This window comes from Dipodomys ordii, unplaced genomic scaffold (genome assembly GCF_000151885.1).
Source record: "Dipodomys ordii isolate 6190 unplaced genomic scaffold, Dord_2.0 Scaffold104, whole genome shotgun sequence".
NCBI lineage: Eukaryota > Metazoa > Chordata > Mammalia > Rodentia > Heteromyidae > Dipodomys > Dipodomys ordii.
In genome coordinates, this window is record NW_012267320.1 from 1793048 (window position 1) to 1810805 (window position 17758).

A 17758-nucleotide genomic window follows, 5' to 3' on the forward strand; every position below is an offset into this window, starting at 1 on the left:
TAACAATTAAGCACAGGGGAAGACCCTCAGAGGTCATGTGGTGCAGCTTTGGCATTGTGTCGAAGGGGGAACCAAGGGCTCGGTGGGAATCGTGGCCAACAGAGATGGAATGAGAAACTCCTGGCTGTCCATTGCTCCCCATCAAGGGCAGGAGGCTCTGACTGCTTATCTAATCTCTATAGGAGAAAACAAAATTTGGCCTGAGAGTATCTAATATGTAACCATATTGTTCCCGGAAACCAAGATCGATAATTCTGAACTGTATCAAAATGCCACAAAGAAAGTAAATGATTCCACAACTTCAACCACAACACACGCAGCTGCTAGCTTTTGTTGTACTCTACACTGAAGGCTGGGGGAAGAAAACCACGGTGGTTTTCCTCTTGTCCTCTTGTTTTTCAGAGATTTAAAATTGAGGGAGAGGAGACAGAGACAGAGACAGACAGACAGACTGACAAGGTGGAAAGATCTGCAGTAAAACCAGGACAGAAAAGCTGATCGCTCTTGCTGTTTTGTACCCTAAGTAACTCATTTCATCCCACCTTTTCTCTTTGATGTAGACTGCGTTGTTCATCCATTTTCCAGATGCAGTCACATGTTGTACATTGTGAGTTTGCTGAAGTTTTAGTCCGCTTTAAGATAGGCATTTACATGGAGTAGCTTGAGATAAATGACAGGTGTGCCTGCATATCGAGCAAGTTCCTTATGAGCTATCTGGCTCTGTCTGCTCACAAGGACTTGTTAGCGCTCCTTTCCTTTCCACTCCCTTGTGTCGATTAGGTTTCCAAGCTGCAAAAGAAATTGGCCAAACTTTGCAGCCTAAAGCAACACGTATTTCTTTTCTTTTCTTTTTTTTTTAATTGTGAAAATACCGTACAGAGGGGTTACAATTACCTGGGCAAGGTAATGAGTACATTTCTTATCAAGCATTGTTGCCTCCTCCTTTGTTTCCCCTTCCTATCCCTTCCCAACTCTCCCCCACCTCCCAGCAACACTTATTTCTTAGCTCTTAGGTTCCATGGGTCAGGTGTTCAGTCAGTAACTGATAACTGCCTAGCTCTCTTCCACGGGCCTCCCTCTATCTGCAGTTCTCAGGATGCCACGGTGTCCTGTGCCATCTCTGTCAGCAGTGGAGGCAAGCATGTCTCCAAGCTTCTGATCTTCTGTCCCTTTCGGAAACATCAAGGAAGTTTACTGTCACATGGCTGTGCTGGATTGAAAACTGTTCCACACAAGTTCATAACCACCCTTCCCTAGCCCTTTCCTTTTCCCTCCTCCTGCCCCTTCCCCTCCTCCTGTTTTGCTTCTTTTTCCTCTTCCCCTTATCCTCTCCTTTCTTTTTCCCTTTCCTCCCTTGCCCCCTTTCCCTTTCCCTTCCCCTTGCCTTGTATTAGGGATCTAAACCCAGGGCCTCACACTTGCAAGTACATTTACATGGAGCTATACACTCCAGCCCAGAGATTTTATTTGTTTTAATTATATAGGAACTGTTGACAGAGACACTCACACAGCAGCGAACAACTCATTTGAGCTCTCTTCTCAGCTGGACTTACAGACCCCTTAGAGAGGCTAGGTTTGTTAGGATTCCTCTTCAAGATGCTTAGCTCTGTGGCGGGTGTCCCGACCTGTAGTGACCTGCAGATGTCAGCCCAGCCCAATGGGGCCAATTGAAGGGCAGGGGAGATGGAACCAAAAAATAAGTGGAATGAGCTCTTCAGGCAGGGGTGACTGGGGCATGGGGACAGAGGAAAAGATGACTAGAGCTTGGCGTTGTGGTACTTCCACAGCTTTCCTGTCACTCCATTGGCTGCATAACACAAGGCTGTGGTTGTCAATGGACCTCTCCCAGATGAATGTAAGCATGAGGTGAGAAGTACCCACCAGATACTGGGCTAGGGGGATGATCTGGTAAAGGGACAGGGAGGTGTGATTCTGAGCCATGGATGTCACCAGGAGAGGAGACTCTCTGTAATTATTTAGAACCTACCAGGGCAACCATTGAAAAAGCCGGGCTCAGCTGTGATATAGAGGAGTGTGTACTAAAAGAAGACTTCCAGTGTAAGTGCTTGATTTTTGGAGAAGTTTAAGAATAATGCAGCTGGGGATGGAGAATGTGGGGCACGTACGTAGTTGATGTTCGCAATGAATGCTTTTGCATTTCCAGGGAAACTTGGCTGTTGGCTAGTCCAGCTCAGATCCCAAGACATGAGATATCCTGACAGATTGAAGAAAAATTAAATTTCATCAGTGTGCAGTTCTGTTTTCTGAGAGTATTTTAGTTCAGTGATACAGGGTGAATTTCAGGCTTGGGGGAGTCCTGGCCACAACGGTAAGTTCTCAATGACACAACAAAATCTGATCATTAAACTAAAAGTGATTCTACTCACTTCTTTTCCGAAATACATTATCCTTATTTGTAGCCAGTGAGGTTTTTGTTGATGTTTTGGAACATGTAGGGGAATCCCAATGACAGCATTTTATGTAGAGAAATGGAGGGAAAATATGCAATTTTTTTCCCCAGTGGCATTCTCCTTAGCAAGAAAAATGAGTGGTTCATCTGGAAGAGCAACACAGCATATTATACAATTGGGGTGGGGGAGAGAAAACAGAAACAGATTTGAAGGATTACACAAAAAGAAATCTCAAATTGTGGAGCTGCACTTGCTCTTCAACCTGAAGAAATAAAATTGCCCATCTTCAGAATATGCAGAGTATTCAGTGTGCAGCGGATCCTGAATTTCGAATCAATAGGGTTTAATATTTCACTGGCAATCACAGGTTGCAATCAATGCTGTGGTGGCTCTTTGGGAGAATAGAAGCATATGAAACAAAGTTATTGAAGGCAACCATCCAACGATGAAATAAAAGAAATATGCTTTGCAAGGGCTTTTGTGAGAGAGAAACAGATAGCAACTTAATCCATCCCCTAAGGCCTTTACCTTCTGGTTCAGTTTTAGGTGTCAAACCTTGTGGTTCGAGAGACTGGTTTCAAAAGATCAAGTGAAGGAAGAAATGAAGGTGAACATTGGAAAGGAGCCAGGTGGCAACACCTTTGACACTGGCAGTATAGAAGGTTATCCTGATGAATGGTGGAGCCTGTATTGGTTAGCTCTCACTGGGTAACAAACGACCTCACAATGGAGTGGCTTGAAGCAACAGCTAGTCTTGAGTCTGTGGGTTAGCAATTGGGGCTCAGCTTAGCAGGGTGACTATCTGATCTCAGCTGGGTTTGTCCATGCAGCTGTAGTGCAGTGCTGGGTGAACTGGGGGCTGGCTACTTGAGAGTGGCATCATCGGACTGAGTGGGCAGCCTCAGCTCCACATGCCCTCTCCTCTCATGCTTGGGCAGGGTAGCCTGGCCTTGTACATAGTTCAAAGGAAGTGGGAGGTTGGAAGCAGGCAAGGGCTCTTGATGCCTAGGCCCCAGACAGACTTACCTTCACTTTCACTGTGTTCTTTTGTCTAAAACAAGTTACAACAACAAGGCAGGTAGAAGATCAAGACACTTCTTGATGGGAAAATCCACAAAGTCTATGGCTTGCATCTGGAATCTTTCCCCATGGCTGGTCCCCACTTGGAACCGTGGGAGGTATAGCAAAGCTTTAGGATTCACTACAGGGTCTATGTGACCCTCTTACATCATGGGAGAGTGCCCTTGAGGGAGATTAGGGGACCCAGGCTCTTCCTTTCTCTGTCGACCTCTCTTTGTGAGGCGTGTGTCATTGCTGTGGTACACACTTGCCACCAGGGCATGTCTGAAGAAGAAGAAATGGAACAGGATTTCTGTGTGGAGCACTCGATGTGGCAATAGTTAAACATCTGGTTCTCAAGAGAGGTGACACCTTGCATTACAAGAAAGCCAAGGGAGAAGCACTGGCGGCAACAAGCGATAAGCTCCAGTGAATGTGAAGTTTCCACTGTTGGAAATAAAGAGCACATCTAAGCAGCTGGGCATGCCCAGGAATTCTCCCACATAAGCAGATGGCTTTGGGGTACAATTTTGTAACCACAGGCTGAGGGGCCTATGTCGTGGCCAAAGCTAGTGAATCCCAGTGGGGTGAAGCACCATAGTGGGGTGAGCCACCGCCGTGAGGGTGAGAACCACAGTGGGGTGAGGCATACCGGGGTACCCCACCGCAATGGGTATACTAGTGTTCTGAGGAAGCATTAGCACCATCTCCCCCTTGTTGGCTGAGGGTGTAGCCTGATCTCATAGTGATGTAGCAGGTGCATACTCCTACCTGGCCTGTCAGGTGACCTTTGTGATCAGAAATGGACCAAGTCCTTGGAGGGACTACCTGGAATCTAAACTGATCCCCTGCTCTGGGTCAGTTACTTGTTCAGGAGCAAGCAGAGAGAAACCCAAAGGTATGACAAGAACATTCCTGAGGGCAGGAAGTCCGATTCCAGCCTGACCCCTTCTACTGGCCATACATCTGGTTTCAGGTGTCTGACTGACCCTTGTTGAACATGTCAAACAGACCTTCCAGTGGCCTCATGGTTACCCTGTATAATCCCCTTCCTCACCCTGGGTGAGATCCTGATTTCCTTCCAGGAAAGAGTCTGTTGCCAATATGAGGTGGCAGTGTTGTGATCAGGCGATGCTCAGGTCCCCTAATGCAGCAAGACTACCACGCCAGACAGAGATTATGTTGACATGTGAAAGAGGGCAGGGCTGGCACACAGAGGAATGGGGGGCTGCCCCTCACCACAGTGAAGGTCAGAGGGAAGGTGGGAAGCAAAGTTCTATACATCCAGGGCCAGGTGTGGGCAGAGATCAGCATCTCTTCTGAATAACAGCACAGACCAGACAGAGTAGGGAGGAAGATGCAGAGGCAGCAAGAGCTCCTGCGGGCTGGGAATCCGGCACACGTGGGGAGTTGTGCCTGCTCTGTGAAGCATCCAATCCAACTTAATTGTTATCCTTTATATGTCTTTTGCATGCCTCTATCATACTTCTTTTTTATCATCTACTTAAAATCAATTACTTACATGTCTTTAGATGCTAAACTCTTCTAGGGACACGCTGTGTTGTGGTCATTTTTATGTTCCTGACACAACTCCTGTGTATATAAAGAGAGCCTTGACGCATCCATTGACCAGGCTTGGGTCTCAGGTTTAATCAGCAAGCTCTGTGTATGTGATTCTGTCTTTTTTTTTTTTTAACACATTTATACACATCGAAGTCATGTGGTAGAATCACACTGAACAAATGTCTCACTCTGGAAAAAGAAATGCTTCCCCAAGAGTCCAGCCTCTGACTCCTCAGTACTGGAAACTCAGTTGTTCCTGGGGGAACGGAATGTCTAGGTCACCCCCAAACCTCCTTTGGATCTGTGATTGTGTTTTCTTATCCTTCCTGTGTCAGTTCTCTAAGTCCTATGAGCTGGTAGCAGGGCCTTTCTTATGCTAAGTATGACTGTGTTAGTCTGTTTTTTGTTATTTCATAGCAAAAGCCCATAGCTTGCTATTTGATAAGGAAAACAGGTGTAAATCCTACCATGGCAGCACACGCCTAGAATCACAGCCATCAGGAGGTCAAGGGGGGAGGAGGAGAAGTTCGAGGCTAGAGTGGGATCATGTCCCAACAAAACCCAGCCCAACAAACAAAACAACAACAAAAAGCAAAAGCAACCACACAAATAGAAAAGAAGTTCATGTTAGCTCCACAGTTCAGGAGATGTAAAATCATGTCAATTTATGTGTACCACACACATCTTGCTAGCAGCCCAGAGGTGTCCCAGAGCCCCACGTGGCAACAGATGGGAAAGTACCTAAGTATGTCTGTATGTGAGTCTCCCTGTGCCCCTAAGATCCCTGGATTTAGATCATGGGGGAAGGGAGCTGCTTCATCCTGATTACTTATCTAATTCGAATCATTTCCCTGTGTCCCCACCTGCAAATGCCATAATCATTTTAAGTTTTTCACCTTCCGTACCTCACAATGGGGAATAAATTCTAGCACACAAAGCCGCGAGGGGACAGTCAGACTCTATCCAAATCCTAACAACCGTCAACCATTTCCTCCAGTCTCACCGTCTTTCATTGTACTTCTCCCCTCTCTCCCGTGAAGTTGCTCTGGTGTGCTTGACTATGCAGCCAATAGGCAGTGGGATCCCAGTTGCCTTTAGAGGCCTTTGCTATTGTCCACATCACATGATGGGGGAGGGGCACTGTACCCAGGGTGGTTCTCCCCATGAACTGCTGCTCAGCCGAAAATTCTGCCCCTCCTTCCTTGTTATTTGTTTTGGAATCCATGTTCATTCTATTTTATATATATATATATATATTTTTTTTTTTTGATGAGAGCTTTTAGGATTCTGTTTTTTAAAGAAGGCATTTCTTTAAATGTATTATTATCTTTAAGTCGCTGCACAGAGGTTTCCACATGTCAATTTATGTGTACCACACATGGTGATGAGTGTCATCCCTCCCATCGTTCTTCTCTCTCCCAGCATCACTCCTCCCCTCCCCTCTGTACACTGATGATGACAATTGCTTTTGCCCACTGTTCCCTTTCCCTATTCATCTGCCCCCTCACCTTAAAGGATTCTGGTTCTTTTGCTTAACATATCACCAATCCCTTCCATATTGATGGCAGTCAATGCCCTGACAAGCCCATCTCCCATGACTCTCTGGGAGCTTCCAGTGAGCTCGTCCCACAGGACAGGACCAAACGCAGAGCCTGGTGGCCCAAGACTGACTTCCTCTTGGGTTGACATCACTCGATTCATCAACACTTAAGATATCCTTGCTCAGCCAGTTACAAATCCACTTAACAGTGCTCTGTCCCATCCGTGTCTCTCCATCGTGTCCACAGGCATCTCCTGAACAGCTCTGTCAAGTGTCTTGCTGAAATCCAGACCCACCCATCACCCAGCCTAACAACCCTATGGGGAGAGGAAACAAGATTAGATCAGGGTGACTGGTGGAGGGGCAGCTAGCCTCTTGGCAGTTGATGTCTTCTTGTCCTTAAGCTCACAGATCAACCGGCAGTGATTAGTTCTCCTGTTCTGCAAAGGATCAATATGAAATCCTTTGACCCGACAGCCTTTCCTTTCCTTTCTCTCCATCTCTGTCCCCTGTCCTCAAGCCTTCTCTATCTTTTAAAAATTGGCCCTGTTGCTTGAGTTTTCAAGGACATTTCTCATTCTTGCTATTTTGTGAATACTCCAATCTTCTGTCACTGAATTTCTGGGGTGTCTCTAGCTCATTTTAAGCTGTGGTTCCTCTTCTGGGACAATAGTCCTGATTTCACCAACTCCTCAGGTCACTGTGATAACCACAGAAAAATGTCTGTATAGCCTTGTGTAATACTTCAGACCTCCTGGATAATTTTCAATGAGTAAAGCACAAAGACCAATATAAGTAAGAAATCTTACTATGATTACAAGGGAGTTACATATAAAATACTTCCTATAAAGACAAATAAATTACACATTGAGTTTTCCCGTGTGACTGTCATAAATTTAGAAAAGTGTTCTTCACCAGAGTTCAATCTTTGGCTTGCTTGACTCTCTCAAAGAAGTTTCCCTAAAATAAATCAGATTTATAGGAAATACAACATTTCTTACCTCCACATGACTGCATCCTATTTAAGGAAATTTATGGTTGTTGAATTCACAAGGGTCTGCTGTTGGGTAAATAGATAAACTGAACGGTATCATTTTGGATGAAACAGTATGAGATCTGAAACTTGAAAAAAGTAAGTTCAGCCTCAAAGAGAACACATTTAGAGCGTGGAAGAAGACGATTAGAAGAGCACTCCTTAGTGGAAATGTAGTTTGCTTGGTAATAAGTGTTAATTATGATGTTTCTCTTGTTAACTGGCACGTTGCCCAGAAGTAGTAAGGAAGCCCCTGATTTCAGTCAAACTAATTAGCGTCAGCACCCGCAGAGTGCAATCTTTCTTACTGTAGAAGTAAACTGAGAAGAGGAAACTGAGGCACACGGAGACTCGGTGACTTAGAAGGACACAGCTAAGCTGGTCCTCGAAGCCGGGGCTTTTCGACCTCAGGTGTGCACTCTGCGTTCAGTCTCCTTTCCTTCACTCTTCCCTTCGGGGCTAGTAGTGGTGGGTCCTCTGTTGTGATCCCGCGGGGGGGGGGGAGTCTCTCCCAGAGCCATCTTCTGGGTGTCTGATATCCAGGCTGTGCCTGCCATCCCCTAGGCGGGCCTGGGCGCCCCGGGCTGCGGCTCCGCGAGGATGCAGGGGCGCAATGCTGGGGCCCAGCCGGCGGGCCCGCGGATGACACGCACGCCTTCCCGCGCTGCGGGCCGCACCGACCAGCAGCCACCGTCAGCCCATGACACGCTGGACTGCTGGATTGGCACGTTTACTTCCCTTAGGAGAAACTGGGGAATACGAAGATGGTCCGGCTTCTTTGAGAACACCAAGATGCTTTTTAAAGGCGGATGCAGTCATCTGTCCCAGGAGCAACAGCGAAGCCAGGAGCGCGCAGCCCGGCGTTAAAGGGCTCACCGACACGGCCTTTTCCTCCGCCGAGAAAAATCAGGCTAGCTCGTTCCCAGCATGCAGAGCGGTTTCCCCACACCCCGTGTGAGCATGCGCGCCTTTCCCTGGCACTGCCGGAGTTTCTCCTTCCGGCGGATGTGCCCCCTTTCCGGGTGGTCTAGACGGGGCTGAGCTCCTATCCAATCCCGAGGCCGACACCAGCTCAGAACCCTGCGGGGGGGGGTCCTCCAAGAAGGCCCTGGCCAGACCCCGCCTCCTGAGCCGAGCTCCTAGGAGCCCAGCCAACCTCTCGTATAAATTACTCTCTTAAAAATGTCTGTGGGGTTCTGTTAGAACAACAGAATATGAACGAAGATATCCAGCGTGGGCTGACTCGACCCGAGATGCTAGGAGACCACAGGGAGACGCAGGAGCAGGAGGCAGGGACGCCATGGGGGAAATGTGTGGCGGGCCTGGCGCATGCGGGCCTGGCGCATGCGGGCCTGGCGCATGCGGGCCTGGCGCATGCGGGCCTGGCGCATGCGGGCCTGGCGCATGCGGGCCTGGCGCTGAAAGCCAGCTCTGGGCGGCAGGCACAAGTCACACTGGACGCCTTGTGGACGACATGGCCTTTCTGTAGCTGAGACCCAAGAGAAGTCCCGATGTCATGAGTGACATGTCCAGGATGCGCGCTGTGCCTGTCAGGAGCGTGGAGGGCTGGGGCCTCGCCGGGAGCGCCTGCCTGTCCCAGGCCGCGCGGGAGGGAGTGGGGTTGGGGTTGGGGTTGGGGGCGACGCCCTGTTGGGGCCTCGGGGCCACACTCCTTGGGCCTCTGGGCTCTGCTGAGCTTTATCGCTGGAACTGATTCCCGGTGCTCCCAGTCGGTGGCTCAGAACAGCAGAAGTTTGTTCTCGCAGTTGCCAGGACGGGAAGCGAGGTGTCCACAGAGTTGGTTCCTTCTGGAATCTCTGCACCCATGTCATACTCCTCTCTTGGGTTGTCTGGGGCATGGACTCCTGCTTTGTACCCGCGCTTGACTTGTTTTCCATTCAAGGCTGGCGCGCTCCCGCTTGAGCCACAGCTCCGCTTCGTGCCTAGGTTTTGTGACTGTCATCTACCTTTGCGAGTCCTTCCTTGCCCTGCCAATGTGTCACTCCCACCTCTCTCTCCATCCTCATCCACGCTGTGGCTTTGGTTAAGTATCCCCCACAGGCCTAGGTGTATTGGGGGTGCGGGATCTTTCAGGAAAAAGGACCTGTGGGAGGATTGTGGGACTTTTGTTCCTTCTTTCTCCTTTGCTCACTGGTTCATGATGGAAGGGCTCAGTTATGTGCTCCTGCCAGGATGTGTTGCTTTGCCACAGGCCCAAAACAGTAAAGTCAGTGAGAGACTTTGGTCTTCAAAACCCAAGCAGCATTTTTCTCAGGTGCTTCAGCATAGCTGTGGGAGCAAACCACCACAGCTTGTCACGACTCTCCCTGCCTTTCTCCCTGAGGAAACTTGCCATTGCTTTCCTACTCTAAATCTGGGATAATCTCATTTTGACATCTATTTATGTCTGCAGAGACCCCCACCTTTTTTTTCCAAACAAGGAAGGTCACATATACAGGGCTAGGGCTCAGACATGTGCTTTTGGGGACTACTGTATCTGATGGATAATAACAGCTCTTAGAATTTTTATAGACCATACCAGTTGCACCCAAATTATAGGTTATAGAGAAGAAACTCCCAAAGGAAATGGCCTCATCAGTGTAGCTTGTTGGGGGTTGGGGGTAGGGGGAGAGGCACTTCTGTGAAGTCTTTTGGTGGGGATTTCGAGCACTGGGTCTTCAGTGCCGACTGCCGACACCAGGGCTCTAGCAGGCACCCCAGTACTTACTCCTTAGCCAGCTGCTTTGAGGAAGGCTGGTGGGGGAACCCAGAGCCGCACTGTCAGCAGTGTCACCCTGGAACCCAAAAGACAGAGATGAACGCAGCAAAAATGTAGTACTCTTGATTTATCCAATGATTCTGCCTAATAAATCCATCACAGCCAATAGAAACCCCATTAGCAATTCCTGTTATTGGTTGTATCTACCCAAAGCCATGAGATCCAGTCAGTACCCACATGATTCATTCAAAGAAAATTAAAGGAAGTTTAGATAGATTTTTCCCCCTTGTACGTGCACAATACTTGGTCCAAATAATGCAGAGCAGTGCAGACTCTGGTGGTAATGAGACTTTATTATAGAGAACTAGTGAGATGGTCATAACATTCTGAAGATACCAGTTGTTAGGGCAACAGCCCTAATTGTTGAGTCTGGACCAGCTTTTCATCCTGTCAATAGTTGTGGCATTGCTGTTGGTTGTTTTTGCAGCAGGTATTTAAAAAAAATTAACTTTCATTTCTTGTTTTAAACAGCGGGAACAGATTCAAGTCCTAGCCATTGCCAAGTGTGTGATTCTTCATTTAGTTCTGTCCAGTGAACATCCTGGCATACACATGAAATCTTCTCCCCTGAATACCCTAGTGGTGTAAAGTCCTGTGGCATTTGTGGGCATAGGGCTCCCTGGAGATGACCATGTAGGAAGAACCACACAGAAGGCAGAATGTGATTCATTTTCCCCGCAACACCATCTACCTTACACTAAATACATATTGCCTCTCAACAAATCTAAAATGTTCATTTTATCACTTCCACGAAGCACAGTAATCTTTGCCTTTTTGGGTATTGTTTCCTTTTTGGGAGGCATATATTTATTTATTTTTTGCAAAATGAAGTGCAAGGAGACACTCGGCAGGTCACACAAGATTGAAACACAGCTAGATGAACCAATCATTTCTGTGAGTCAACTGAGCTGTGTAATGTTTGGTTTTGATTTTTAAAAATATTTTTATTCTTTTTAAGATTTTTGTTATTATTTTCTTTTAGCATGCAGTTAAAACACTATGTGGAAAGTCCATAAAAAAGGTACAGAAGAAGGTTTTCAATGGTAAAGAGATGGGAGGACAAGGAGAAAACTTAGTCCTTTGAAACTTTAACTCTGAGGTACTTATTTTCTTCAGCTTTCTGCCAATAAGAATAGAATCCCTTAAGCTCTTATCTTTTGGATTTTTTGAGGAAAAAAACAGAGCTGTTAATACAGTGATGCTGTTTCCAGGGTTTAACACCATTATTTGGGTGTTGGTGATGTTTCTGGGCAGGCAGGAGATCGTTTTGGATGTCAACAAGTTGAATCTCAAACACATCCATCTTTTCTGTAAGTTCTGCATCTCTCACCCCAACCATCAATGTGTCAATATTGTTATTTTCAATAAGATTCCCCTGAAAAAGATGGAGAATGGTAGAAGTTGTTTTTTTTAATATTTCCTTAAATTTTAGAATCATGTGGCCCAGTCAAAAAGATGGTGAAATATAATTTTAACTTTTATAGTACCAAGAGGCAGATGAAATGGATGATCTCAAAATACTATAATTTCAAAAATATCATCAATAGAAAAGTAGTAACTAATGAAATATTTTAGACTTCTTTCACATTGGGGTTTTTCGGTTTGGTGTGTCTGGCACAAGTTGATTTATATCTGCCATTTTTTGCATATTCATAGTCAAAAAGGTTTGGTGGCTGCTATCTTGGCCCCTCACAGTCATAGATGAAGAGTTCAGAAAGGGGCTCACGTTGGGAAAATCTATCTAACAGAAATGCAGGCACCTGAGATGCAAAGCCGAGCAGGGCGAGGTCTGGCTCAGTGTCCAAGACCAGAGAGGCACTTTCTAGGCCTGATGGCTAGCCTTCAAGAAGGCCTATGGTTCTGCAAGATTTATCATGTATATATGTTTTAAGACTTAATTTTAGAAACATGCATCAAACAGAAATGGAGGGGCATAGGATGAACAAGTATAGCAGTGGTACTCAGTAGCAATGATGTGGAAAATGAACTATATAATTTGTGGGTGGGCACAGGAAGAAAAAACTGGGAGAGGACAAAGGAAGGAGTGACATTGTCCAAAAAGAAACATACTCATTACCTGACTTACGAAATGGTAACCCTTATGAATATCACCTTTATAATAACAATAAAAGTAGCTTGATTTAAAAACCAGAAATTTGTGCATCAAATTTTCAACTACCATAATAAATGCCAGTTTGAGAAGCAATGTTTGCTTATAAATGTTCACAATCTAGAGCTGGCATTTTTTGCCCTGTTCTCCCAAGCCTTTGGTTTTTAGACAGACTTTCTAATTTCTGGTTTGGATCCATCCACTTGTTCCTTCTTGAGCAAAGAACAGTTTCAATTTGAGACATGGCTTCTACTTTTCCCACAGTTTGGAACAATTCAGGGTGGCCTTGGGGTAGAAGATGAACCAGAAGTCACAAACTAAGGGATAGATTGACCCCAGAGAGAGAAGTTCAGCTTTTGTTTCATTTTGGAAAATACAACTCACTTATAAATATAGATAGCATTAAATGATCCATTGGCAGGAAAGAGTTAAATAATCCCAAAATCTGAGTGGGAAATAACTGAATCCCAGGGGAACATTAGCTACCTTGGGGGTACCCTGAAATGTGCCCTAAAATGCTTTGCAGCTAGGCAATGTGTTCTAGAGAACTATTCCCCCAACACCCCCTCCCTCCCCAACCCCGCCATTTTTCAGGTGAAGATACTGACACCAAAGAATTTGGCCTGCTTGGTAGTCTGGTACTGGCTAAACTGTGTGTAGAACTCAGAAAGTTGGCTGTGAATTACATGCTCTTAACCGCTCTTGGGGGCTTCTATCTGACCAAGGTTGGCTTTGGATTCCCCACCACTGGCTGGCCTGTGCTACCAGAGGGCTGAGGTGTGGCTGGAGAAGCTGCTGTGAGGGGACTGTGGCCAGTGTTACTGCAGGGCACTTAGGTGCTAACGTCATTGAATCATAAGATGAGGAGGCGAGGTCCTTCTCTTCCCCTCCACCCAGTGCCAGTTAGATGATAATTACTTCTGTAATAAGTGCTGATGATGTGGCTTTGCATGAACTCTAGTTGGGACTCTGCTTTGAGCACTCTCCTGGAAGAAAGCATTTATCTGTATAGTTAATTAAAAGCATCTCTTTGATATCAGTTATCAGTCGCCTGTCTTTCTCCCTCTCTGCCCTTCCTCCTCCCTCCCTCCCTTTCTTGCTTCCCCACCCCTTCTCTCTTTCTCTGGCCTAAGCCACTGCTTCCTGTGATTTAGAGAACTTCAGGAAACTTGTAGGAAACCCCTCTTTGATTGTTGAACTTCCTGATAAGAGGAAAATATGCGTATATGAGCACCTGTAGATTCTTCCCCATCCTGGCTATTTAAACTTCAAGTGACATTTGCATGACAAAGCCAGTCAGTTAAAAAAGAAAGAAACTAAGCAAGCACACCAGTGGCTCATGCCTTTTATACTAGCAGTTTAGGAGTCTGAGATTTGAGGATTGAAGCCAGCCTAGGCAGGAATGTCTGTGAGAATCTCATCTCTGATCAACTACCAGAAATAAAAAAGCAGAAATGGAGCTATGGCTCAAGTTGTAGAGTTTTAGCCTTGAGCAAAAACAAATCAAACAAAACCCCCAAACAAACAAACAAAAAAACCAGCTCCCATAAAACTCAGGGACAGTGCCTGGGCCTGAGTTATTACTACAGGACTGACAAAAAAAAAAAAAGAACATTATAGGTCCAGAATATTGTGCAATGGTCATTTCTATTTAGTTTCAAATATTTTCTTTGTTCTACAAGGACATACCTCACTAAGCTGCCATTCCCTGACTCCCTCCCTCCTGCCCTTGGTAACTACCAATCTGCATTCTGTCTCCATAGATTTGCTGCTTCTGGGCACTTCATATAGATGAATCATACAATGGGTGGTCTTCTGTGTCTGGCTTCTCCACGTTAGTGGAATGAACTTGAAGTTCCTCCACATTGCATCATGTATCAGTATTTCATTGCTTTTATGGCCAACCCCAACATCCATTAGCATAGAGATGGACAAATTGGTACTATACATATCAACTGCATTGTAAGTAATTTCTAAATGATGCCCTCAAATGGGCAGTGTTATATATAGGACCACAATATCTTAATCCAAACAAGGTTGTCTGATAAAATTACTTTGGTCTACAAGTCTTAGGAAAACATGCAGGGTAGAGAGATTCTTCCAACCATAGCGAGACAGCCTCCCACAGTGGAGGCCTGACTCTAGTTTGAATTCTAAGAAATGTTTCCTTTGGGGACTCTTGGAACAAAAATACATTACACTCTAGGACCTAGAATCAAAACATGCACACAATCTAGTCTCAAGAATCAGTGCAGTGGAGAGAGAAGAGCAGCCTTCAGTGCTCTGCCCTGGACCAGCCTCTGAGTGAGAATGGGATCTGCAAGAGGGCACGCCCCCATCAACCCCAGGCAGGGGGAAGTGGCACGTGGCCTAGGGTTGAGTTCTCCCTTCTAATGTAGAACGATAAAATCCCCTTGGAAGGAAATAGTGACAGAGGCAACAGAGATGGATTTCCCTCTTCATCTTTATCGGGAGTTAATTTGCTGGCAATTATCTCCTGTTTACTATACACTTAGAATCCCATTCATTTACACTCCAGGAAGAAGAACGACTTTGGATGACTCTTTTATTTAAATTATTGATGCCTAAAGCCATGAGACTTTCATTTCCTGCTCTCTCCACAATTGATTAGCTCTAGGTAGGTACGGGCTTGAGAATGCAGATTAGTTGGTTTGAGGAGCGATAACCTCGGGACTGTGCTGTTAATTTTTGCCCACAGCTGATTATCAATCACAGAGGCTCCAGTCTCCCACGAGTGTCCAGGTGGGTTCCTCACACAGCTGTGTTCTGTGGAAGGCCCCAGGGCAGGCATGGACTTCAGGAATCAGTGCACAACAGATCCTTAACTCGGCCTGCTCTGTTCTTTGCATTCCCTGGGGGTATGGAGCTGATGGTCGAATCCTGCACCTAATTTGAAATGTAATTCTAAGTGCTCTTAGGAAGAATATATAGAAATCACTGAAATGAGAGAGTGGCCTGAAGTGAGACACAACGTTCACCTATGGGACCTGAAAAAGCCAGATTTGTAAATGATCATTTTTGTTGGAAGGAGAGCATGGCACGAATTCAGCAAACATGTTTTGAGGATGTAGGAGCTACTGCGTTTCAGGAGACTTAAGGATGACGTTGGTGATAATTCCACTGATGTTGGATAGCTCACCCTTATATACCCTTAGCTCCTCCTCTCTCCTCCCTACCTTTCTCAAGCAGTGTTTGATGGGTTTTACTGCGCTATATTCATATATATGTACATTCACATTTATGTATGTGTGTATAACATACTTTGATTTTCTTTACCCTTTCCTTTTCCCCTTCCTACTGATTGCTATCCCTGACTATTCCCCTTTTTGCACTCATGCCGTTCTACTGCTTCATCATCGTCATCATCATGATCTTAGGTCTAGGTTGCACTGATAAGGAAAAACATGTCATATTTGGCTTATCTTGCGCAACAGGATGTTCTTCAGTTTCATCAATCTTTTCCTGCAAATCGCACCCTCGAATTCTTCTTTATGGATGAGTAATACTCCATGGTGCAGATATACTACATTTTCTCTGTTCAGTCACTGTTCGTTGGTCCTGTAGGCTGAGAGTTTGGCTCTTGCAACTAGTGCTGTGGTAAGAATGACTATGCAGGTACACCTCTTGAGTGTTGCTCTAAATTTCTTAATATATATGCCAAGGAGTGGTCTAGCTGGTCATAACATAGATATATCTTTGACCTTTAAATAAATTACCGTACTGCTTTCCATAGTGGTGACGTCATTTTGCAGTCCCATTAAAAACTTATCAGAGTTATTATTCTCTATGTCCTAATCAACACCTGCTGTCATTTGTGTTCTTGGTAATGGCCATTTGGACAAGTGGGATGGAAACTGAATGTAGTTTTGATTGGCATTTCCTTTCTGTCTAAGGATACTGAACATCTCTTCATGTTTCTAATAGCTGTTTGTACTTCTTCATTTCATTTATTGGTTTATTAATGGTTTTGTTTGTTGCTGTTTAATTTCTTGAGTTCTTTGTACATTCTGGATATTCTTTATCTGTGGAATAGCTGGCAAAGCTAGTCTCTCTCAATCTGGGGGTTATCTCTTGATTCTGTTTGTTCCTTTCAATGTGCAGAAACTTTTAAATTTGATATAGTCCTATTTGTCAACTCTTGTTCTTGTTTTCTGGGCAATTGGAGTCCTAGTCAGAAAATAATTGCTTATGCCTATGACTTGCCATGTTTCCCCTCTGTTTTCCCTTAATGGTTTCAAAGTTTCAGATCTTACATTAAGATCTTTGATATATTTTGAATTGATTTTTGCACAGAGTGGACTTGACTTTCACCTGCTGTTTCTGCTCACAAAGTAGCTAGATGCATAGAGCAAGAGAAGGTCTCTGGTACTGCGGCTTTCAAGCCTCCATTGGCCTGGACCTTCTATCTTCTATTGCTCTCACTCAGAAAAACCCTTATTTAAGCTCATTTTTATCATGACTCAAATATAATCTAGGCATTTCTCCTCTGGTATTCCCTCTTCTGCCTTGTCTCCTAATCCCAGACTTTCCAGCACAAGGCTGAGCACAGCATTGTATCTAACAGGCAGTGGTAAGCCCACAGAAGCCTTCAATATCATAGCATGCTTTCTTTCTTCAGTGGCTCTCTCTTGTAGCAGAGATAGGAGAAGAGATGCTGGTCTTAGCCACATATCACAAATCCATGGTATCAGAATTAAAAGAAAATTTATATGATCTTATAAGAAGATTCCAGGCTTTGGTTCATTGACCCAGTATCCACATTACATCCTTGTCATACTTGATAATGACATTGGGGACATTTTATCAGAATTTAGATATCTGGGGGTATAGGACTTTTAATCTTGTTACATGTCAGAATCCTTTTTTAATCTTGTTACAAATCAGAATCAGAAATTAGTTATAAAGAGTGAAGCTCAAGTTTGGGTGGTCCTTAGGAAAGAAAATGTACCTTCTAATCTTCAGTAGTGAACCTGGGGGTCTTCAGTGTTGATTCTCGTTGATTTTATTTCTTTAGATTTCTGTGCAATTGAAAATTGCATTTGTGACATGAACTTTATCATATGTACTTAAGTGTTGTAAAGTAAGGCACAAAGTCCCTTGAGACTTGTACACACTGAGGAAAGCAGCTAACATGGAAAAGGACATTTGAACACAATGTGCCTCTATCAAGTCAAGAATAATGGAAGAGAGAAACGCTATTATCATTCGTCAGCAAGGACTCCAGGCCCCAAGTGCTGAGCCT